General features: G+C 51.8%; 1 protein-coding gene across 13 annotated transcripts in view; it reads right to left on the reverse strand.

The window, feature by feature from the left end:
• atp2b2 (ATPase plasma membrane Ca2+ transporting 2) overlaps positions 1-22941 on the reverse strand; it is a 1022617-nt gene that overhangs the window by 297059 nt on the left and 702617 nt on the right. The gene's annotated exons all lie outside the window — the stretch shown is intronic.

Here is a 22941-nt window from a genome sequence, read left to right on the forward strand (position 1 = left end):
TGGTATAAATGTTAATTGCATCTAGTGTGTGTCGGTTAGAGTTAGCGTACCAGGACTGCAGGTCAGCGTGAACTCGGTGGGCCGAAGGGCCTGTTTCTGTGCTGTATCTCTAAACTCAACTAAACTGAACTAATAGCGCTTAAAAACCTGCCACTTGTTCACCATGATACAGCACGAGAGAGCAGAGGTCATCTTCAGAACTATTATGGCGAGTCTGGAGGCTTGTTCTTTGTTAAAGAAGTATATTGCGACAGCAATATTCGATTACAAATTATAACAAACAAAATTACAGACAACCATTAAATCAAACTGTTCGCTTCGAAGTTCTCTTCACTCTGCCTGGTTTTGGGCGCCAAAACCACCACCTGACCTAGCTGGCCAATCCGAGGGTTCGACTCACAGGACCAATCCATATGGTCACTACATGACCCCCCCCCCCCCCCAGAACCCGAGGTACGGAATCTAGCAGGGAGACGGACTTCGCGACCAGAACGAGTAAGGAGGGGGGTTGCAGGAACCACAGGAGCAGGGGGTCCCGGATCAGGTGGAATTGCCGGAGGACGGCCCCGCCGAGGCGGCTGACCGACCAGGACGAGACGGTCCTAATCCAAGTGTGCAGGTTTGAGCCTGGACACAGAGACGAGCTCAGTCCTGCCCCCGACATCCACGGTGAAGGTGACCGTCCCTTTACGCAACACGCGGAACGGCCCTTCATAGACCCTCTGCAACGGGGAACGATGGGCATCCCTGCGCAGAAACACAAATTCACAGTCCTTCAAGGCAGGCGGTTCATGCACCATGGGACACCCGTGACGTGAAGTAGGAACCGGAGCCAGGGAACCCACTCACGCCCGGAGGGATGCCAAAACCGACGGAACCGAGGGCTGCTGACCAGAGGACTCCGGAAGGAAATCCCCGGGTGGGGAGCCATATACCAGTTCCGCGGACGAAGTTCCGAGTTCCTGCTTTGGAGCAGTACGGATGCCCAAAAGGACCCAGGGGAGCTGGTCTGCCCAGTCAGGGCCGTCCAGCCGCTCGCTGAGGGCCGCCTTATGTTGCCGGTGAAACCGTTCCACGAGCTCATTAGCCTGTGGGTGGTACGCCGTGGTCTGCTGCAACCGGGAACCGTACAGCTCCACTAGCGTAGCCCAAAGGGCAGAGGTGAACTGGGACCCCCGGTCGGTGGTAATGACGGACGGAACACCGAAACAGCCAACCAATGGAGGGCCAGGGCTCGGGCACAAGAGGCGGCGGAGGTGTCGGACAACGGGAAATCCTCCGGCCAAAGGGTAAATCGGTCAACCACCATGAGTAGGTGAGTGTAGCTCCTGGAGGAAGGTAAAGGCCCAACTAAATCAACGTGAATATGAAAAAAACGGACCGCAGGGACCGCAAACTCCTGCACCGGAGGTTGGACATGCCGGTGAACTTTAGCGGTCTGGCAGGGAACACAAGAACGGGCCCAAGCGGCTACTTGTTTCTGCAGGCCATGCCACACAAACCTAGCGGCCACTAAGGCAGAGGTGGAGCGGATGGACGGGTGCGCCAGGCCATGAATGGCATCAAACACCCGGCGCTGAAGGGCGGCCGGCACCACCGGCCTAGGGCGGGGAAGGGAAACATCACACTAGACTTTTGTACCCGCAGGCCCGCAAGCCACTTGGGCCAACTTCAACCCCGAAGTGGTGGACTGGTATGCTGAGGCAGTGTCTGCCAGGCGCTGTGCCTCCGCAAGCTCCTGGAAATCCACCTCGCATTCCACCGCTGAAATTGGGGAAATGGCTGGCCAGGACAGGGCATCAGCAACGGCACTAAGCTTACCCGCGACGTGTCGGACATCGGTTGTAAACTCTGAGATGGCAGTCAGGTGCCGCTGCTGGCGGGCCGACCATGGGTCGGACAATTTCGAAAAAGCAAAAGCAAATGGGCGGCCTTCTAGAAAATACCTAAAGTGGCGGACAGCTAAATAGAGAGCCAGAAGCTCTCGGTCAAAGGCGCTATACTTCAGCTCAGCCGGATTAAGCTGTCGGCTGAAAAACGCCAAGGGCTGCCAACTGCCATCCACCTGCTGTTCCAAAACCCCTCCCACCGCCACGTCCGACGCATCGACCGTCAGGGCCATGGGGGCGGACGTGGACGAGCGTGGTGGCGTCTGCCAGAGCCACTTTAGCTGCCTCAAAGGCCGTCTCAGTGGCCGCTGACCACCCGAACTCGACAGGTTTGCCTGCGAGACACTGGAAGAGTGGATGCATGACCTTCCCACTGCCGGTACGAACCAATGGTAGAAATTCACCAATGGGACACCCGTGACGTGAAGTAGGAACTGGAGCCAGGGAACCCTGCAACCCCTTTACTGTGGTGGGTCGCGGGAAGGCACGGACAGCCTCCACTTTTTTGGGCAAAGGTGTGGCGCCGGCAGAGGTAATCCGGTGTCCTAAAAAATCAAGAGAGTGGAGGCCAAATTGACACTTGGAGGGGTGGATGATGAGCCCGTGGTCTTGAAGCCGCCGGAACACGGTCCGCAAATGGACCAGGTGTTCCTGCTCCGAGCGACTGGCGACCAGGATATCATCCAAATAAATGAAAACAAAAGACAAATCCCGACCAACATGGTCCATAAGCCGCTGGAAAGCCTGTGCTGCGTTTTTCAAACCGAAAGGCATACGCAACCATTCGAACAACCCGAACGGGGTGTTCGTGGCAGTCTTCGGTATGTCTTCCGGACGCACAGGAATCTGGTGGTAGCCCCGCACCAAATCAATTTTGGAGAACACAATGGCACCTTCCAGCCCAGACGAGAAGTCCTGGATGTGTGGTATGGGGTAGTGGTCTGCCGTGGTGACGGCGTTAAGGCGTCGGTAATCTCCACATGGTCTCCACCCCCCAGATGCTTTGGAGACCAAATGCAACGGAGAGGCCCACGGTCTGTCGGACTGACGGACAATGCCCATTTGTTCCATCTTGTGGAATTCTTCACGCGCCACCATCAGTTTGTCCGGCGGCAACCTCCGAGCCCGAGCGAAAACGAGGGGCCCCTCGTTGGGGATGTGATGGACAACGCCGTGCCGGGCAGAAGGGGCGTCGAAACGCTGAACGAGCAGCTCCGGAAACTCAGCCAGTACCGCAGCATACGGGTCGGAGGCCGCGACAACGGCCTGGACAGTCGGGCTGGGCGGGGTGGCCGGTGGTGGAGCAGCTGGGCTCATCGCTGCTAGCGGAGGGTCAGAGGCCTTTACCTCAGACGTCGGGAACCAGTAAAAAGGCCCAGAGGAAATCTGTGCCCAGGATCGCCTGACCGGCTTCCGCGACAATGAACGACCACTCGTACGTGCGGGTGCCGAAAGCCAGAGACATTGTCCGCGTACCATACGTGCGGATAGGGCTACCATTGACCACGATGAGGGCAGGCCCTCTCTTACCCGATCGGGCTTCGAGGTCGGTCGGCGGTACGATGCTGACTATGGCTCCCGTGTCGACCAAGAACTCTGTGTCTGTGTATCGATCCCTGACGTAGAGGCGTCGGTTCTGGCCAATCGCAACTGCCTCTATGTACGATCGGCCGAGGCATTTCCCGAGAAAGTGCAAGGTGAGCGGCGGTTGCGGGCTTATCCATCCCATCTCAGATGATAATAACACCAGCCGCGCTTGTGCGGATCTTTTTGGCGGGGTTTCGGAGAAATGGCGTGAGTCGCAGCGCCATCTTGGCGTCGCTGTGGGCTGCCCAATGATGCCGAGACCCTGTTGATCGAACTGGGTTTTTTAGATTTGGACGCCATGAGCGCATCGGCTTTCTCCGCGTATGCCACGGGGTCCTTAAAAGAACAATCCGTGAGCATAAGCCTAACATCTTCTGGAAGTTGCTCTCGGAATGCCTGCTCGAACATGAGGCAATCCTTGTGTTCGCCTGCCAGCGCCAACATTTCGGCCATGAGGGCGGACGGCAGCCGATCTCCGAGATCCGGTAGGTGCATAAGCCTCTCAGCTTGATCATGCCTACTGAACCCGAAGGTTCGAAGCAAGAGTATCTTCAGCGCCTCGTACTTGCCGTCTGCAGGAGGGGAGGTGATGAACTGCATCACCCGCGCGGACGTCTCCGGCAGTAGGGCGCTGACCAGGTAATAATACTTCGTCTCGTCCACCGAGATGCTTCTCAGGTGGAACTGACCTTCAGCATGGGCAAACCAAAGGTGTGGTTGATGCGCCCAAAACGGAGGAAGATGAACGCTGACCGCGTTTAGCTGCGGTACGCCGGGCGTTAGAACCGAAACAGAGGGGTCTTGTCCCTGCATGGTAGATGATCGGCTAGATCACGTCGGGGTCACCAATATGGCGAGTCTGGAGGCTTGTACTTTGTTAAAGAAGTTTATTGCGGTAGCAATATTCAATTACAAAGGATAACAACCGAGATTACAGACAACCATTAACTCAAACTGTTTACATCGAAGTTCTCTTCCCACTGACTGGTTTTGGGCGCCAAAACCACCACGTGACCTTGCTGGCCAATCCGAGGGTTCGACTCTCAGGACCAATCGCTATGGTCGCTACATTATACAAGCCTAGTCGCTCCAGTCTTTCAACATATGATAGTCCCGCCATTGTAAATGTAAGAATTGTCCCTAGTGGGTGTAGGGGAGAGTGTTCATGTACGGGGATCGCTGGTCGGCGCGGACCCGGTGGGCCGAAGGGGGGTGTTTCCGCGTTGTATCTCTAAACTAAACTAAATTTAACTAAACACCGCCACCTGTGAGTGCCCCTCCAAGTTGCACATCATCCCAGTTTGGAGCTGTGGCCTCTCACGTTGTTGAGCTGGTCCACGCTATCTATGGGAATCCCCTTGGGCACAGGCCAGCCGGCAATGGCTGTCCACACTCCCAGGAAGCAGGGCTGATGGGAAATGCCAGTGTCCACCATTCCAGTGGTGCGTCACCACAATCACAGCCAGAGAAACGGACTGGGTGAGTTCTCCCAGACTGGTGAGCAGCACACTGGGTCACATGGCAGGGATCAGTGGTGGAGAATTGGAAAGATCGTGGGGTGAGGAAGCGAAGACTCAAGGTGACCTTGACCAGCGCACAGAGCGAGAGAGAGTCGTGTAGCTGGAGACCCTGACCGCAGAAGGTCACGTATCTCTGTGAATGACAGGCTTGGTGACCTGAGCCTAAAACTGCATTGTTCACTGGAGACCTTCTGTTAGAATGGGGTCTCTCTTGAGAAATGTGTTAATTTTATCAGTACCTTTAGGGAAAAAGGGTAGCAAGATTTAAGATTTAAGATTCAATTTATTGTCACATGTACCAATTAAGATACAGTGAGATATGAGTTACCATACAGCCACATTAAGTGAAAAGCAACAAGACACACAGCCACATAAAATAAAATTTAACATAAACATCCACCACAGCGGATTCCACATTCCTCACTGTGGTGGAAGGTAATAAAGTTCAATCAACTTCCTCTTTGTTCACCTGCGGTCGGGGCTGTTGAACCGTCTGCGGTCGCCGCTGTCGACTGTCCGAGGCCCTCGCGTCAGGATGATCGAAACTCCCCGTGTCGGGACGGTTGAAACACTCTCCGCAGCGAGGAGCTCCCGAGTCGGCCTCTTCTTACCAGAAACTGCGGGCTTCACGGTGTTAAAGTACACAGGCCCCGCGGTTGGAGCTCTCCACAGTCGATCCTCAGCAAAGGATCACAGCTCCGCGATGTTAAAGTCCGGGCCATGCCCGCGGTTTGGAGCGCCGGGCCGGTCTCCAGGAAAGGCCGGCAACTCCTCGATGTTAGGCCGCAGTGGAGACGGAGATACGACACGGAGAAACATCGCAACTCCGTCGAGGTAAGAGATTGAAAAAAAAGTTTCCCCCAATTCCAACATAAAACAAACCAAGAAACACTAACATGTACTTTAACTCATACTTAAAATAATAAAAAACAGTAGAAGGACAGACAGACTGTTGGCGAGGCAGCCAGAGCTGGTGGCGCCACCTGGTGGACCATGTGCTTTGGCTCTTGATACACTTTTGCATGAGCGACTATTGTATCCTGAGTCAAGTCAAGTCAAGTCAATTTTATTTGTATAGTACATTTAAAAACAACCCACGTTGACCAAAGTGCTGTACATCAGTTCAGGTACGAAGAACGAACATACAATGGCACACAAACATAACAGAGCATACATAAACAGTTCACAGCGCCCCCTCAGAGGGCCTGAAATGCTAGGGAGTAGAAATAGGTTTTGAGCCTGGACATAAAGGAGTCGATGGAGGGGGCAGTTCTGATGGGGAGTGGGATGCTGTTCCACAGTCTAGGAGCTGCAACCACAAAAGCGCGGTCAACCCTGAGCTTAAGCCTAGACCGCGGGATAGTCAGTAGCCCCAAGTCGGCCGACCTGAGGGACCTGGAGATAGAGTGGTGGGTTAGAAGATTTTTGATTTGGGGGTGGGGGGCAAGCTCGTTTAGGGCTTTGTATGTGAATAGGAGGAGCTTGTTCTACCTAAGTACACTGAAAAAGTCTGGTCTACCCCAACAGCTGCTGACGACCTTCTACCGCTGCACCATAGAGAGCATCCTAACACATATCCCTGTGTGGTATCTCAGCTGGACGGAGGCAGAGAGGAAAGCTCTTCAGCGGGTAGTCCATAGAGCACAGAGGACCATCGGAACACAGCTTCCAGCCTTGGAGGGCATCTACAACACACGATGCCTCAGAAAAGCTACCAGCATCCACAAAGACTCCTCACACCCCTGCAACAGTCTGTCCGACTTCTACCATCGGGCAGACGATACAAGGCCTTCTACGCTCGCACCTCCAGACTCAGGAACAGCTTCATCCCCAGGGCCATAGCTGCTATGAACTGGTCCTGCTGAGCCGGATGGTCACATCGCTCAGTGATCCGGCACAGATCTACTTGCACTTTATTCTGTTTTAAAACCGTTACAATTTGTTTCATTGGGTTGTTTAAATTAATGCTGATTAGCTAATTAATTTATTGCATCGTATGGGAGGCGCATTCCCAATCTCGTTGTACCACTGTACAATGACAATAAAGATATATTGTATTGTATTGAAGTTGATTCTGTACTGTACTGGGAGCCAGTGGAGAGAGGCCAGAATCGGGGTGATGTGGTCCCTTTTACGGGTAGCCGTCAGGAGTCTCGCTGCAGCGTTTTGGACAAATTGCGGGCGGGACAGGGATGATTGGCTGATCCCAGTGTATAGGGAAGTCCAATGCCTTCAGTAAAATATGCTTTGTTTTGTTGATAACTGTCTCTTTGTTTCTTTCAGTACTAAGTCGCAGCACGGTGGCGCAGCAGTAGAGTTGCTGCCTTACAGCGCGTACTGCACTGAGACCCGGGTGCCGTCTGTACGGAGTTTGTACGTTCTCCCCATGACCTGCGTTGGTTTTCCCCGAGATCTTCGGTTTCCTCCCACACTCCAAAAACGTACAAGTATTTTAGGTTTGTAGGAAGGCAATGCAGAAGCTGGTTTAAACTGAAGATAAACACAAAAAAGCTGGAGTAACTCAGCGGGTCAGACAGCATCTCTGGAGAAAAGGAATAGGTGACGTTTCAGGTCGAGGAAGGGTCTCGACCCTTTTCTCCAGAGATGCTGTCTGACCCGCTGAGTTACCCCAGCTATTTTGTGTCTACCTCAGGCTTACAGGCTAATTGGCTTGGTAATTAGGCGGCATTTCTGTGCAAAATGTATGGGTCGGGACCCTTTATCAGACTGAATTCAAAATGAATTTGGCATCCAGTTGACATGGAAGGGTTTATTAGAGACCTGACGGGAGCCACTCAAACATGGCCACGTGCACTAGCAGCAGGGGAAGGGATGTACGAGACGTTGGTGAGTTTCACACCATATTAACACTCTCACACATTGCAAAGTGAGACAGCAAAAATAAATTTAAAAAACATTGCCCCCCCCTCCCAGTAGAAAAACTCCTGGCCTACCCCTTTATTCTTAAACTGTGACCTCTGGTTCTGGACTCCCCCATCATGGGGAACATTTTTCCTGTCCCTCGACTGTCCAAACCCATTAAGCATTTTACATGTTTCTACAAGATTCCCCTCTCATCCTTCTAAACTCCAGTGAATACAAGTCCAGTCACCCCATTCCAGATGTGTGAAGAATGACAACTCAGTGTATCCGATATCTGAATCAGGCCCCCTCTCTGGTGACATTCATTTAAGATCATTCTAAATCATAGATGAGGAAGTGAAAAATAGAAGTTATAAATATAAAACCTTCTCGTCTGCAGTTTTAGTTCCCTCTTTCAAATAGCGAGTCTCTTTCAAATAGCGAGTCCAAACTCCAACTAACTTCCCCACTGGCGTGTTTGTGTGCTGTATCTCTAAACGAAACACATTTCACACTGACCAGCGATCCTCGCACATTAACACGATCCTACACACACTAGGGACAATTTATATTTATACCAAGCCAATTAACTTGCAAACCTGCACGTCTTTGGAGTGTGGGAGGAAACCGAAGATCTCGGAGAAAACCCACACAGGTCACGGGGAGAACGTACAAACTCCGTACAGACGGCGCCCGTAGTCGGGATCGAACCCGGGTCTCCGGCGCTGCATTCACTGTAAGGCAGCAACTCTACCGCTGCGCCACCGTGCCGCCTCCAATGGGATTAGCATAGAGCAGCATCACACTCAGCTGGACATGGTGACCTGAAAGAGCCATTCCTGTGTTGGACAATTCTATGATCGTATGAGATGGGGGATGCCCTGAAATAAAGGGTGTGAATGCTCAATGTGGGATCTGCTGGAGCCCAATGGTTGGGGCGAGATTTTTTAAATTATTTTTTTAATATAAAAAAATACTTTATTCAAGTAATAAATATTTACAAAACATCTTCTTTTCAACAACTCCATCCGACATTTCCGGAGGTTAAACATTCAATGCAGATATTCATTTCCAATTTTACACAGAATCCCTTATTTGGAGGGGCGTCTCTCTCCACCACACCCTGCCCCCCCCCCCCCCATGTCCAGCAGTGGAAGGACCCTAGCCTGTGGTCCTCCCCCACAGGGCCTTGGCGTTGGCTGCACGAAGGTGTGCTGACTTGAGTCAGATCTCAGGTCAGTAGTGCAACAGACGGGATGTGGCAGGGGGGAACACATCAGCAACTCTATCCCCACCCTGCTCAAGCTGGGATAACGCTAGAGTGTGTTGTTTGTTTGGGCATAGGATATTTTGAGGAAAAAACAGTTTTCTGTGTATAGGACCTTGTGTGGTGTAGGCTGACACCTACCCTTCCCACAATGCAATTGCCTGAAGTATGGTCACTCCTGTAGGAAAAAATAGTTTGTATCCAGTCAGGTGGCAATAACCAAATTATCTTTTTTTATTCCCCATGTTATTTAGAAAATAAACTTTGGCCAGATCACCCAAGTAACATCTCAGTACCTCCAAGCTACCTTATTGCAGCCCTTGCAGTTTTTTCACCTGCACTTTCTCTATGACTGTAACATTCTAACACTACAACATTATCTTCAGCGCTCTGGTATTTTTCTACCTGTTGTACTTGTGCACAGCTTGATTGTATTCATAGGGCGCTGGTGAGACCACACCTGGAGTATTGTGTGCAGTTTTGGTCTTCTAATTTGAGGAAGGACATCCTTGCTATTGAGGCAGTGCAGCGTAGGTTCACGAGATTAATCCCCGGGATGGCGGGACTGTCATATGAGGAAAGATTGGAAAGACTGGGCTTGTATTCACCGGAGTTTAGAAGGATGAGGGAGGATCTTATAGAGACGTATAAAATTATGAAAGGACTGGAAAAGCTAGATGCAGGAAAAATGTTCCCAATGTTGGGGGAATCCAGAACCAGGGGCCGCAGTCTAAGAATAAAGGGGACGCCATTTAAAACTGAGGTGAGAAAAAACTTTTTCACCCAGAGAGTTGTGAATTTGTGGAATTCTCTGCCACAGAAGGCAGTGGAGGCCAATTCACTGGTTGAATTTAAGAGAGTTAGATAGAGCTCTGGGGGCTAGTGGAATCAAGGGATATGGGGAGAAGGCAGGCACAGGTTGATTGTGGATGATCAGCCATGATCACAGTGCATGGCCGTACTGGCTCGAAGGGCCGAATGGCCTCCTCGTGCACCTATTTTCTATGTATGGTCTGATTTCACAGGAAAGCAGGCAAATAATGTTTTTTACTGAAAGGCACAAAGTGCTGGAGTAACTCAGCGGGTTATGGGAGATAATACGATATTATTTTATACATTAGACTTTGTTAGGATATTATTTTATACATTAGACATTGTTGTTTAAGGTTTGTAACTACTTAGGCATTAGGCACCTCTCTGTAACTAATGAAGGCGCTCTAGACATTCCTTACCCTTGACACGTGGCTGTAACTGCTCTACTCAGTGGAGCGAGGAGGAGACACATATGAACCAGAATAGAAGATAATGGTGGCAGATAAAGAAAGACATAGGCCTTGGGGTGATGAATGGATGTGAGGGATGGACTAGCAGGGAAATAAGGGAGGCAAAGTATGAAGGGATGTGAGCATTGAGATAAGGATAAATTACTGAATGGGATTTAATGGTGGCGGGACAGACGGGTGACGGCAAAGAAATGAATGACTGAAGAAAGGAGTGTGGGTATGAGGTAACGTAAAGAAGATAAGGTTTGGAATAATCCTATAAACATAGACTGCCCGATGTACTAAGTGGGCAGTCAGATGGTTGACATCCTGATTGTTCCAGCCGTCGTTTGCAAATAAAGGCTTTTAACTTCTTGAAGAATTCTCCGTGTCATCTGCTTCATTTTGAACACCGGTAACCACGACAAAATTGTCGTAGTCGGCAGGATCGGAAAGAGGCCCGTTCAATAACGGACGACAAGCTAAAGGCGCTTCCAAGCCTGTCAGGGGCTCCCTGGGACAACAGGAAAAAGGGTGGCCACCCGCAACAACAAAAAAAGGTAGGTGGTTTTCCGCTTTATTTGGACTAATAGCCTGTTGAAAACGGGGACCACTGGTGGCACAGGAGCCCCCAGGCGGTCCAAGGGCCTCTCCGATCCAACAGAACCTATCGTTAAATTACTCTTAAAAAAAAAAAGGAGATCCGGAGGATTGCTGGAGAAGGCTGCGCAGTGGGGTAAGTGGATAATAGTCCAGTAAGATTGTGTGACGTCAATAAGACCTTGTGGATACTGCCCTAAGAGGATAGGGGACTGGATAGACGAGGCATCCTGTGGATACTGCTCTAGTCAACTAGGGATCTGCACGGGCAAGATAAGACATCCTGTGGATACCACTCTGGTTGGCTAGGGGTCTGGACGGGCAGGATAAAACGTCCTGTGGATACTACTCCAGTTAACTAGGGATCACTCTGGTTAGCTGGGGGTCTGGACGGGCAGGATAAAACGTCCTGTGGATACCACTCTAGTTAACTAGGGATCTGCACAGGTAAGATATGGCATCCTGTGGATACCATTTTGGTTAGTTAGAGGTCTGTACGGGCAGGATAAGATGATCTGTGGATACCGCCCTAAGTACGGGCAGAACAAGAATTGGAATAATTAAAGGAATATAGTAGAACTGTAGAAGATAGAAATAGCGTAGTAGGTAGTATAGTGACCATAGAGACGAAACGGAGTGAGAACAAGGACTGCATTTAAACTGACTGGCCAAGTGCACTAAAATAAGACGAGTACAATGAATAAAATAACTGCAGTTCAACTACTAAGTAAGAAATTCCCCGTATCCAAAGAGGATATTAAAAAACATTCTGAAAAATGGGAAAAAAGGACGAAAAAATTGGTTACGAAATGGCCCAAGGAAGGCACGTTTGATATAAACATGTGTGATGAAATGGAAGTGTTAATTAAGAACTATAGGCCTAAGGATAAATCACAAACCCGAGTAACGAAAAAGGAAAAAGAACAAGACGTGCTTAAATTGTTTAGAATAGAAGGAGAAAGGCTGAGGAAAGCAGACCAGGAAAAGAATACTACCCCAAACACAGGGTGAAAAACACGAAAAACAGCATGAAAGTCAGGAGCTTCAGGAGAAAAAAATCAACTCTGTACCCCAGCCTAAGGGACCACGGGTATCCCCTTCCCTATTCCGGCCAGGACGGAATAAAGCAGTGTCCTTTGTTGAAAGGGATAGTGGACATAAAGGATGAAGCAAGAAGCACGGGAACTAGAAGCAGACATCAAAAGGCTGCAGGACCTCAGGGACAGAAAGATTTATGAGACCCGTCAGGCAGCAAATGAGGAGTATGAGGGAGACAGCAACACAGAAACACAGGCAAGTAATCAGCAGGCATCAGAGAGAGGGCAAAGCTGTGAGAATAAAGCAGACTTAGAAAGTGATGGGGAAAAAACAAGGAAGTGTAGAAGGGAAATAGAGGCATCCATAAAGCGCTTAGAGATAGAGATGAAGGAGATGGAAAAAGATATGGAAAGAAAAAGAAAGGAAAGCCAGGGGTACGCCCAGGAAGGAATGAGGTGGGGAAGTATACAGATAGAACCACAACAAGAGATGGTGAACGAGAGACAGGAGCTGAGGGGGAGGAGGAAACTACAGGACGATTATTGGCTATGGGAGATTTAAAGGCACTACTGGTGAAAGTAATAGGAACCACGAAATTAGCAGAACTATTTGAAATGGCTGGGATAAAAAACGTGGCAAATAACCCGATGATTGATGGCACGCCATTTGATCGAGTCAGGCAGAGGGTATGGCAGGCCCTCAGAGAGTGTTACCTGATCAAGGTGGACCTAACGACATTGAGGGGAGACCCGCTGGGGGACAAGGAGAACCCAGCGGCTTATCTGGAGGATCAACTGAAAAAGTGGAGACTCGAAACCGAGTAACAAGTTGATGACCGCTTTGTTTCAGACCGCTATAGTGGACGCCATGTCAATAGACAATAGACAATAGACAATAGACAATAGGTGCAGGAGTAGGCCATTCAGCCCTTCGAGCCAGCACCGCCATTCAATGCGATCATGGCTGATCACTCTCAATCAGTACCCCGTTCCTGCCTTCTCCCCATACCCCCTCACTCCGCTATCCTTAAGAGCTCTATCCAGCTCTCTCTTGAAAGCATCCAATGAACTGGCCTCCACTGCCTTCTGAGGCAGAGAATTCCACACCTTCACCACTCTCTGACTGAAAAAGTTCTTCCTCATCTCCGTTCTAAATGGCCTACCCCTTATTCTTAAACTGTGGCCCCTTGTTCTGGACTCCCCCAACATTGGGAACATGTATCCTGCCTCTAATGTGTCCAATCCCCTAATTATCTTATATGTTTCAATAAGATCCCCCCTCATCCTTCTAAATTCCAGTGTATACAAGCCTAATTGCTCCAGCCTTTCAACATACGACAGTCCCGTCATTCCGGGAATTAACCTAGTGAACCTACGCTGCACGCCCTCAATAGCAAGAATATCCTTCCTCAAATTTGGAGACCAAAACTGCACACAGTACTCCAGGTGCGGTCTCACCAGGGCCCGGTACAACTGTAGAAGGACCTCTTTGCTCCTATACTCAACTCCTCTTGTTACGAAGGCCAACATTCCATTGGCTTTCTTCACTGCCTGCTGTACCTGCATGCTTCCTTTCAGTGACTGATGCACTAGGACACCCAGATCTCGTTGAACATCCCCTCTTCCTAACTTCCTCAAGTTAAGTCCAGACTGGAGGAAGTGGTGGAATTGTCAACCATATCCCACTCCCAGTTCAGGGACCACCTGGTTCATGCAGTCGACAAATGTCGTACGGAGAGACAAAAAATGGTGAACCAGCACGAAGAGGTGCAGAGAAAGTTGATGCAAATGCAACTAGAAGAACTAAAAAAGAAAGAACGTGAAAAAGGAAAGAAAATGCTGGCAGTAACAACAGACCCAGCTGAAACAGCAGAAATAAACAATGCACTGATGCAGAGTGAGTCCTATGACAGAGCCAGGCAGAGGCCAGAGAATCCCATGCCAATAATAAATGTCTTTGAGGGAGCTTCTCCTCAAATGTCCTATCAGGGGCAAATCAGATCAGGGAATCAGCCCCGACAGGATTGGGGTCCTCAAGGGGGAGCACAAGGAAGGCCAGTAGGCAGACAGGTAGTTGATAGAATATGTTGGGGATGCAATCAGGTAGGGCACCTGAGGAGGAACTGCCCACACCGTCCGTGGCCCGGCCCGTACCAACAGGGACCCACAGGGGATGAGCAGGGTTTTAACCCAGGGCAAGCCCCAGCGGGCTCGGCCGGAGGCCCGACTGGACTCGTGAACCACTATGCTAGATATTAGGGGTGCCCAGAGAACCCGGATGGGAAGGGACTTTACCCAATGATAACACAGGAGGCAGAAGAAGAACCCATGGTTCTTTTGGGGGGACGAGTAACACCTATGATGATAGTATGGCGAGTCTGGAGGCTTGTACTTTGTTAAAGAAGTTTATTGCGGCAGCAATATTCAATTACAAAGGATAACAAACGAGATTACAGACAACCATTAACTCAAACTGTTCACATCGAAGTTCTCTTCCCACTGCCTGGATTTGGGCCCCAAAACCACCACGTGACCTTGCTGGCCAATCAGCGGGTTCGACTCTCAGGACCAATCCCTATGGTCGCACCACCATGTGACCTTGCTGGCCAATCCGAGGGTTCGACTCTCAGGACCAATCCCTATGGTCGCTACATGACCCCCCCCCCAGAACCCGAGGTACGGAATCTAGCAGGGAGCCGGATTTCACGACCAGAACGAGTAAGGAGAGGGGCTGCAGGAACCACAGGAGCAGGGGGTCCCGGATCAGGTGGAATTGCAGGAGGACGGCCCCGCCGAGGCGGTTGACCGACCAGGACAGGGCGGTCCTGATCCAAGTGTGCAGGTTTGAGCCTGGACACAGAGACGAGCTCACTCCTGCCCCCAACATCCAAGGTGAAGGTGACCGTCCCTTTACGCAACACGCGGAAAGGCCCTTCATAGACCCTCTGCAACAGGGAACGATGGGCATCTCTACGCAGAAACACAAATCCACAGTCCTTCAAGGCAGGCGGTTCATGCACCATGAAACACCCGTGACGCGAAGTAGGAACCGGAGCCAGGGAACCGACTCGCGCCCGGAGGGATGCTAAAACTGACGGAACCGAGGGCTGCTGACCAGGGCACTCCGGAAGGAAATCCCCGGGCACTCTGAGTGGCGAGCCATGTACCAGTTCCGCGGACGAAGTTCCGAGTTCCTGCTTTGGAGCAGTACGGATGCCCAAAAGGACCCAGGGGAGCTGGTCTGCCCAGTCAGGGCCGTCCAGCCGCGCACTGAGGGCCGCCTTAAGTTGCCTGTGAAACCTCTCCACGAGCCCATTAGCCTGTGGGTGGTACGCCGTGGTCTGCTGCAACCGGGAACCGTACAGCTCCGCTAGCGTAGCCCAAAGGGCAGAGGTGAACTGGGACCCCCGGTCGGTGGTAATGACGGACGGAACACCGAAACGGGCCACCCAATGGAGGGCCAGGGCTCGGGCACAAGAGGCGGCGGAGGTGTCGGACAACGGGAAAGCCTCCGGACAACGGATAAACCGGTCAACCACCGTGAGTAGGTGAGTGTAGCTCCTGGAGGAAGGTAAAGGCCCAACTAAATCAACGTGAATATGAAAAAAACGGACCGCAAGGACGGCAAACTCCTGCACCGGAGGTTGGACATGCCGGTGAACTTTAAAGGTCTGGCAGGGAACACAGGAACGGGCCCAAGCGGCTACTTGTTTCCGCAGGCCATGCCACACAAACCTAGCGGTCACTAAGGCAGAGGTGGAGCGGATGGACGGGTGCGCCAGCCCATGAATGGCATCAAACACCCGGCGCTGAAGGGCGGCCGGCACCACCGGCCTAGGGCGGGGAAGGGAAACATCACACCAGACTTTTGTACCCGCAGGCCCGCATGCCACTTGGGCCAATTTCAACCCCGAAGTGGTGGACTGGTATGCTGAGGCAGTGTCTGCCAGGCGCTGTGCCTCCGCAAGCTCCTGGAAATCCACCTCGCATTCCACCGCTGAAATTGGGGAAATGGCTGGCCAGAACAGGGCATCAGCAACGGCACTACGCTTACCCGCGACGTGTCGGACATCGGTAGTAAACTCTGAGATGGCAGTCAGGTGCCGCTGCTGGCGGGCCGACCATGGGTCGGACAGTTTTGAAAAAGCAAAAGTCAATGGTTTGTGGTCCGTAAAGGCCACAAATGGGCGGCCTTCTAGAAAATACCTAAAGTGGCGGACAGCTAAATAGAGAGCCAGAAGCTCTCGGTCAAAGGCGCTATACTTCAGCTCAGCCGGATTAAGCTGTAGGCTGAAAAACGCCAAGGGCTGCCAACTGCCATCCACCTGCTGTTCCAAAACCCCTCCCACCGCCACGTCCAACGCATCGACCGTCAGGGCCATGGGGGCAGAGGCACTTGGGTGGACGAGCATGGTGGCGTCTGCCAGAGCCACTTTAGCTGCCTCAAAGGCATTCTCAGCATCCGCGGACCACTCCAACTCGACAGGTTTGCCTGCGAGACACTGGAAGAGCGGACGCATGACCCTTGCCGCTGCCGGTACGAACCTATGGTAGAAATTCACCATCCCCACGAACTCCTGCAACCCCTTTACTGTGGTGGGCCGCGGGAAGGCACGGACAGCCTCCAATTTTTTGGGCAAAGGTGTGGCGCCGGCAGAGGTGATCCGGTGTCCTAAAAAGTCAAGAGAGTGGAGGCCAAATTGACACTTGGAGGGGTGGATGATGAGCCCGTGGTCTTGAAGTCGCCGGAACATGGTCCGCAAATGGACCAGGTGTTCCTGCTCCGAGCGACTGGCGACCAGGATATCATCCAAATAAATGAAAACAAAAGACAAATCCCGACCAACATGGTCCATAAGCTGCTGGAAAGCCTGTGCCGTGTTTTTCAAACCGAAAGGCATACGCAACCATTCGAACAACCCGAACGGGGTGATCGTGGCAGTCTTCGGTATGTCTTCCGGACGCACAGGAATCTGGTGGTAGCCCCGCACCAAATCAATTTTGGAGAACACTATGGCACCTTCCAGCCCCGACGAGAAGTCCTGGATGTGCGGTATGGGGTAGTGGTCTGCCATGGTGACGGCGTTAAGGTGCCGGTAATCTCCACATGATCTCCACCCCCCAGATGCTTTGGAGACCATATGCAACGGAGAGGCCCACGGGCTGTCGGACTGACGGACAATGCCCATTTATTCCATCTTGTGGAATTCTTCACGCGCCACCATCAGTTTGTCCGGCGGCAACCTCGGAGCCCGAGCGAAAACGGGGGGCCCCTCGGTGGGGATTTGATGGACAACGCCGTGCCGGGCAGAAGGGGTGTCGAAACGCTGAAAGAGCAGCTCCGGAAACTCAGCCAGGACCGCAGCATACGGGTCGGAGGCCGCGACAACGGCCTGGACAGTCGGGCTGGGCGGGGTGGCCGGTGGTGGAGCAGCGGGCTCATCGCTGCTAGCGGAGGGTCAGAGGCCTTTACCTCAGACGTCGGGAACTAGTGAAAAGGCCCAGAGGAAATCTGCGCCCAGGATCGCCTGACCGACTACCGCGACAATGAGCGACCACTCGTACGTGCGGGTGCCGAAAGCCAGAGACATTGCCCGTGTACCATATGTGCGGATAGGGCTACCGTTGATCGCGATGAGGGTAGGCCCTCTCTTACCCGATCGGGCTTCGAGGTCGGTCGGCGGTACAATGCTGACTCTGGCTCCCGTGTCGACCAAGAACTCTGTGTCTGTGTATCGATCCCTGACGTAGAGGCGTCGGTTCTGGACAATCGCAACCGCCTCTATGTAAGATCGGCCGAGGCATTTCCCGAGAAGGTGCAAGGTGAGCGGCAGTTGTGGGCTTCTCCACCCCATCTCAGATGATAATAACACCAGCCGCGCTTGTGCGGATCTTTTTAGCGGGGTTTGGGAGAAATGGCGGGAGTTGCGGCGCCATCTTGGCGTCGCTGTGGGCTGCCCGATGGTGCCGAGACCCTGTTGATCGTACTGTGTTTTTTCGATTTGGACGCCATGAGCGCATCGGCTTTCTCCGCGTATGCCACGGGGTCCTTAAAAGAACAATCCGTGAGCATAAGCCTAACATCTTCTGGAAGTTGCTCTCGGAATGCCTGCTCGAACATGAGGCAATCCTTGTGTTCGCCTGCCAGCGCCAACATTTCGGCCATGAGGGCGGACGGCAGCCAATCTCCGAGATCCGGTAGGTGCATAAGCCTCTCAGCTTGATCATGCCTACTGAATCCGAAGGTTCGAAGCAAGAGTATCTTCAGCGCCTCGTACTTGCCGTCTGCAGGAGGGGAGGTGATGAACTGCATCACCCGCGCGGACGTCTCCGGCAGTAGAGCGCTGACCAGGTAATAATACTTTTTTTGTCTCGTCCACCGAGATGCTTCTCAGGTGGAACTGCACTTCAGCATGGGCAAACCAAAGGTGGGGTTGATGCGCCCAAAACGGAGGAAGGTGAACGCTGACCGCGTTTAGCTACGGTACGCCGGGCGTTAGAACCGAAGCAGAGGCGTCTTGTCCCTGCATGGTAGATGATCGGCTAGATCACGTCGGGGTCACCAATATGGCGAGTCTAGAGGCTTGTACTTTGTTAAAGAAGTTTATTGCGGTAGCAATATTCAATTACAAAGGATAACAACCGAGATTACAGACAACCATTAACTCAAACTGTTCACATCGAAGTTCTCTTCCCACTGACTGGTTTTGGGCGCCAAAACCACCACATGACCTTGCTGGCCAATCCGAGGGTTCGACTCTCAGGACCAATCCCTATGGTCGCTACAGTATACAAGCCTAGTCGCTCCAGTCTTTCAACATATGATAGTCCCGCCATTGTAAATGTAAGAATTGTCCCTAGTGGGTGTAGGGGAGAGTGTTCACGTACGGGGATCGCTGGGTCGGCGCGGACACGGTGGGCCGAAGGGGGTTGTTTCCGCGTTGTATCTCTAAACTAAACTAAATTAAACTAAACACCGCCACCTGTGAGTGCCCCTCCAAGTTGCACATCATCCCAGTTTGGAGCTGTGGCCTCTCACGTTGTTGAGCTGGTCCACGCTATCTATGGGAGTCCCCTTGGGCACAGGCCAGCCGGCAATGGCTGTCCACACTCCCAGGAAGCAGGGCTGATGGGAAATGCCAGTGTCCACCAATCCAGTGGTGCGTCACCACAATCACAGCCAGAGAAACGGACTGGGTGAGTTCTCCCAGACTGGTGAGCAGCACACTGGGTCACGTGGCAGGGATCAGTGGTGGAGAATTGGAAAGATCGTGGGGTGAGGAAGCGGAGACTCAAGGTGACCTTGACCAGCGCACAGAGCGAGAGAGAGTCGTGTAGCTGGAGACCCTGACCGCAGAAGGTCACGTATCTCTGTGAATGACAGGCTTGGTGACCTGAGCCTAAAACTGCATTGTTCACTGGAGACCTTCTGTTAGAATGGGGTCTCTCTTCAGAAATGTGTTAATTTTATCAGTACCTTTAGGAAAAAAGGGTAGCAAGATTCAAGATTTAAGATTCAATTTATTGTCACATGTACCAATTAAGGTTCAGTGAAATATGAGTTACCATACAGACACATTAAGTGAAAAGCAACAAGACACACAGCCACATAAAATAAAATTTAACATAGACATCCACTACAGCGGATTCCACATTCCTCACTGTGATGGAAGGTAATAAAGTTCAATCACTTCCTCTTTGTTCACCCGCGGTCGAGGCTGTTGAACCGTCTGCGGTCGCCGCTGTCGACTGTCCGAGGCCCTCGCGTCAGGATGATCGAAACTCCCCGTGTCGGGGCGGTTGAAACTCTCTCCGCGGCATGGAGCTCCCGAGTCGGCCTCTTCTTACCAGAGACCGCGGGCTTCACGGTGTTAAAGTCCACAGGCCCCGCGGTTGGAGCTCACCACAGTCGATCCTCGGCAAAGGATCGCTGCTCCCAATGTTAAAGTCCGCGCCGTGCCCGCGGCTTGGAGCGCCGGGCCGGTCTCCAGGAAACGCCGCCAACTCCTCGATGTTAGGCCGCAGTGGGGACGGAGATACAATACGGAGAAACATCGCAACTCCGTCGAGGTAAGAGATTGAAAAAAAAGTTTCCCCCAATTCCAACATAAAACAAACCAAGAAACACTAAAATGTACTTTAACTTATACTTAAAATAATTTAAAAAAAGTAGAAGGACAGACAGACTGTTGGCGAGGCAACCAGAGCTGGTGGCGCCACCTGGTGGACCATGTGCTTTGGCTCTTGATACACTTTTGCATGAGCGACTATTGTATCCTGAGTCAAGTCCATTCAAGTCAATTTTATTTGTATAGTACATTTAAAAACAACCCACCTTGACCAAAGTGCTGTACATCAGTTCAGGTACGAAGAACGAACATACAATGGCACAGAAACATAACAGCACATACATAAACAGTTCACAGCGCCCCCTCAGAGGGTCTCAAACGCTAGGGAGTAGAAATAGGTTTTGAGCCTGGACTTAAAGGAGTCGATGGAGGGGGCAGTTCTGATGGGGAGAGCGATGCTGTTCCACAGTCTAGGAGCTGCAAACGCAAAAGCGCGGTCACCCCTGAGCTTAGGCCTAGACCGCGGGATAGTCAGTAGCACCAAGTTGGCCGACCTGAGGGACCTGGAGATAGAGTGGTGGGTTAGAAGATTATTGATATGGGGGGGGGGGGGGGGGGAGCCCGTTTAGGGCTTTGTATGTGAATAGGTGGAGCTTGTTCTACCTAAGAACACTGAAAAGGTCTGGTCTACCCCAACAGCTGCTGACGACATTCTAGCTCTGCACCAAAGAGAGCATCCTAACACATGGCATCCCTGTGTGGTACCTCAGCTGCACGGAGGCAGAGAGGAAAGCTCTTCAGCAGGTAGTCCATAGAGCTCAGAGGACCATCGGAACACAGCTACCAGCCTTGGAGGGCCTCTACAACACACGATGCCTCAGAAAAGCCACCAGCATCCACAAAGACTCTTCACCCCCCTGCAACAGTCAGTTTGAACTTCTAACATCGGGCAGACAATACAAGGCCTTCTACGCCCGCACCTCCAGACTCAGGAACAGCTTCATCCCCAGGGCCATAGCTGCTATGAACCGGTCCTGCTGAGCCGGAGAAGGAATGGGTGACGTTTCGGGTCGAGACCCTTCTTCAGACTTCAGACTTCAGACTGATGGCCACCATCGTCTTCAGGCTCGGCTTCATGCACCACTCCCAATAATACCCGATCAATAAAGACACAAAGTGCTGGGGTAACTCCGCAGGTCAGGCAGCATCGCTGGAGAACATGGATGGGCGAATCCTCGGGTATGAACCCTTCTCCAGTCATAAGGATTGTTACTCCAGCATTTTGTGTCCTTTGTTTTGGTGAAGCTGCATCTGCAGTTCCTTGTCGTTACAATACCCTATCAATTGTGTTTGTCATTTGGGGCACCTACGTAAAGCATATCCCTACCCCAAACGCAGAGCATTGCCTGGCATTTGCCATCTGCATCCTACAGCCTGCACAGACTACCAGCTATTTAACCATGAAAGGCTCGCCATCAGAGCAACTCGCCTGATACCATCAATGGTTCTTCGGTTTCCCCCCGGACTCCAAAGACGTACACGTATGTAGGTTAATTGGCTTGGAAAATATAAAAATTGTCCCTAGTGGGTGCACGATAGTGTTAATGTGCGGAGATCGCTGGTCGGCGCAGACCCGGTGGGCCGAAAGGGCCTGTTTCCGCGCTGTATCTCGAAACAAAACTAGAAACTAAACTAAACTTCCCCACATCATATCTAATTTATTTTCTTCGCGAATTCACAAACTAATGGACTGGCAAAAGAGCCAGGGGTCACATGAGGAGAGTCTTTTTCAAATAGCGAGTCCAAACTCCAACTAACTTCCCCACCGGCGTGTTTGCGTGCTGTATCTCTAAATGAAACACATTTGCCTTGATGACATCACTGCTGGGAACTTGCTCAGAGAGGTCAACTTCAACGGTTGGAACAAGACTCCATACAGTGACAGAGCTTTCCACACATGTGCCACTTTATGTTGGTGGAAGAAGAGTGTTGTGGCAGTACCAGCTACACTTCATGAAACAGCTGGGGAAACCTATAGAAACCTGCGGGGTGATTTTAGAGAGATGCATAAAATTTTGGCTTCACAAAATGGCGGCGCTGCCCTAGCAGCTGCGGCTTACCTGCGGTCCATTTGTCTTTGTGTTTTGTTGTTTTTTTGTGTCTTAATTGTCAATGTGATGTCGTGTTTTTGTGTTTGTGTACTATGTGTGGGTGTGGGGGGGAGGGGGGAACTGTAAAATTGTAAATATGTGTCCCTTCCGAACGGAGACCAGACCTTTGTTTTCTGGGTGGTGTCTCCGTTCCTGCTGCGGCCTACCATCGGCCCAACTCCTGGAGCTGGCGGCCTCCAGGGCTCTGGTTCGCAGAGCCCGCGGATCGGACTTACCATCAGCGGAGGCTGCGGGAGCGGCTGCGACTCGCCTTAGGCTCGGGCCGCGTGGATGCCGACATCGGGAGCTCCGGCAGCGGCAGCGTGTTCGCCCTCCCCGGGTCGCGGACATTTCACCGTCCGGCGATTTCTCTCTGCTGGGCGGGGGCTTCAATGTCGGGAGCCACGACCGCCCCGACGTGCAGCAGCAGCGGCAGCGACAGCGTGTTCGCCCGCCCCGGATCGCGGGGCTTGGGTCGGCCCGCTGCGGACCTTTCACCATCCGGTGCGGCCTGCAGCCACAACAACCTGACCGCGGGAGAAGACGGCAGGGGAAGGGAAAAGACATTGTGGCCTTCCATCACAGTGAGGAGGGACTGGAGGAGACTCACTGTGATGGATGTTTCTTTTTTTTGTGTGTTTTTGGGGTTGTGTAATTTGCCTATTTTAATGCTTTATTGTGTAATCTGCCTAATTTAA

Source organism: Rhinoraja longicauda, chromosome 17 (genome assembly GCF_053455715.1).
Source record: "Rhinoraja longicauda isolate Sanriku21f chromosome 17, sRhiLon1.1, whole genome shotgun sequence".
NCBI classification, from domain to species: domain Eukaryota; kingdom Metazoa; phylum Chordata; class Chondrichthyes; order Rajiformes; family Arhynchobatidae; genus Rhinoraja; species Rhinoraja longicauda.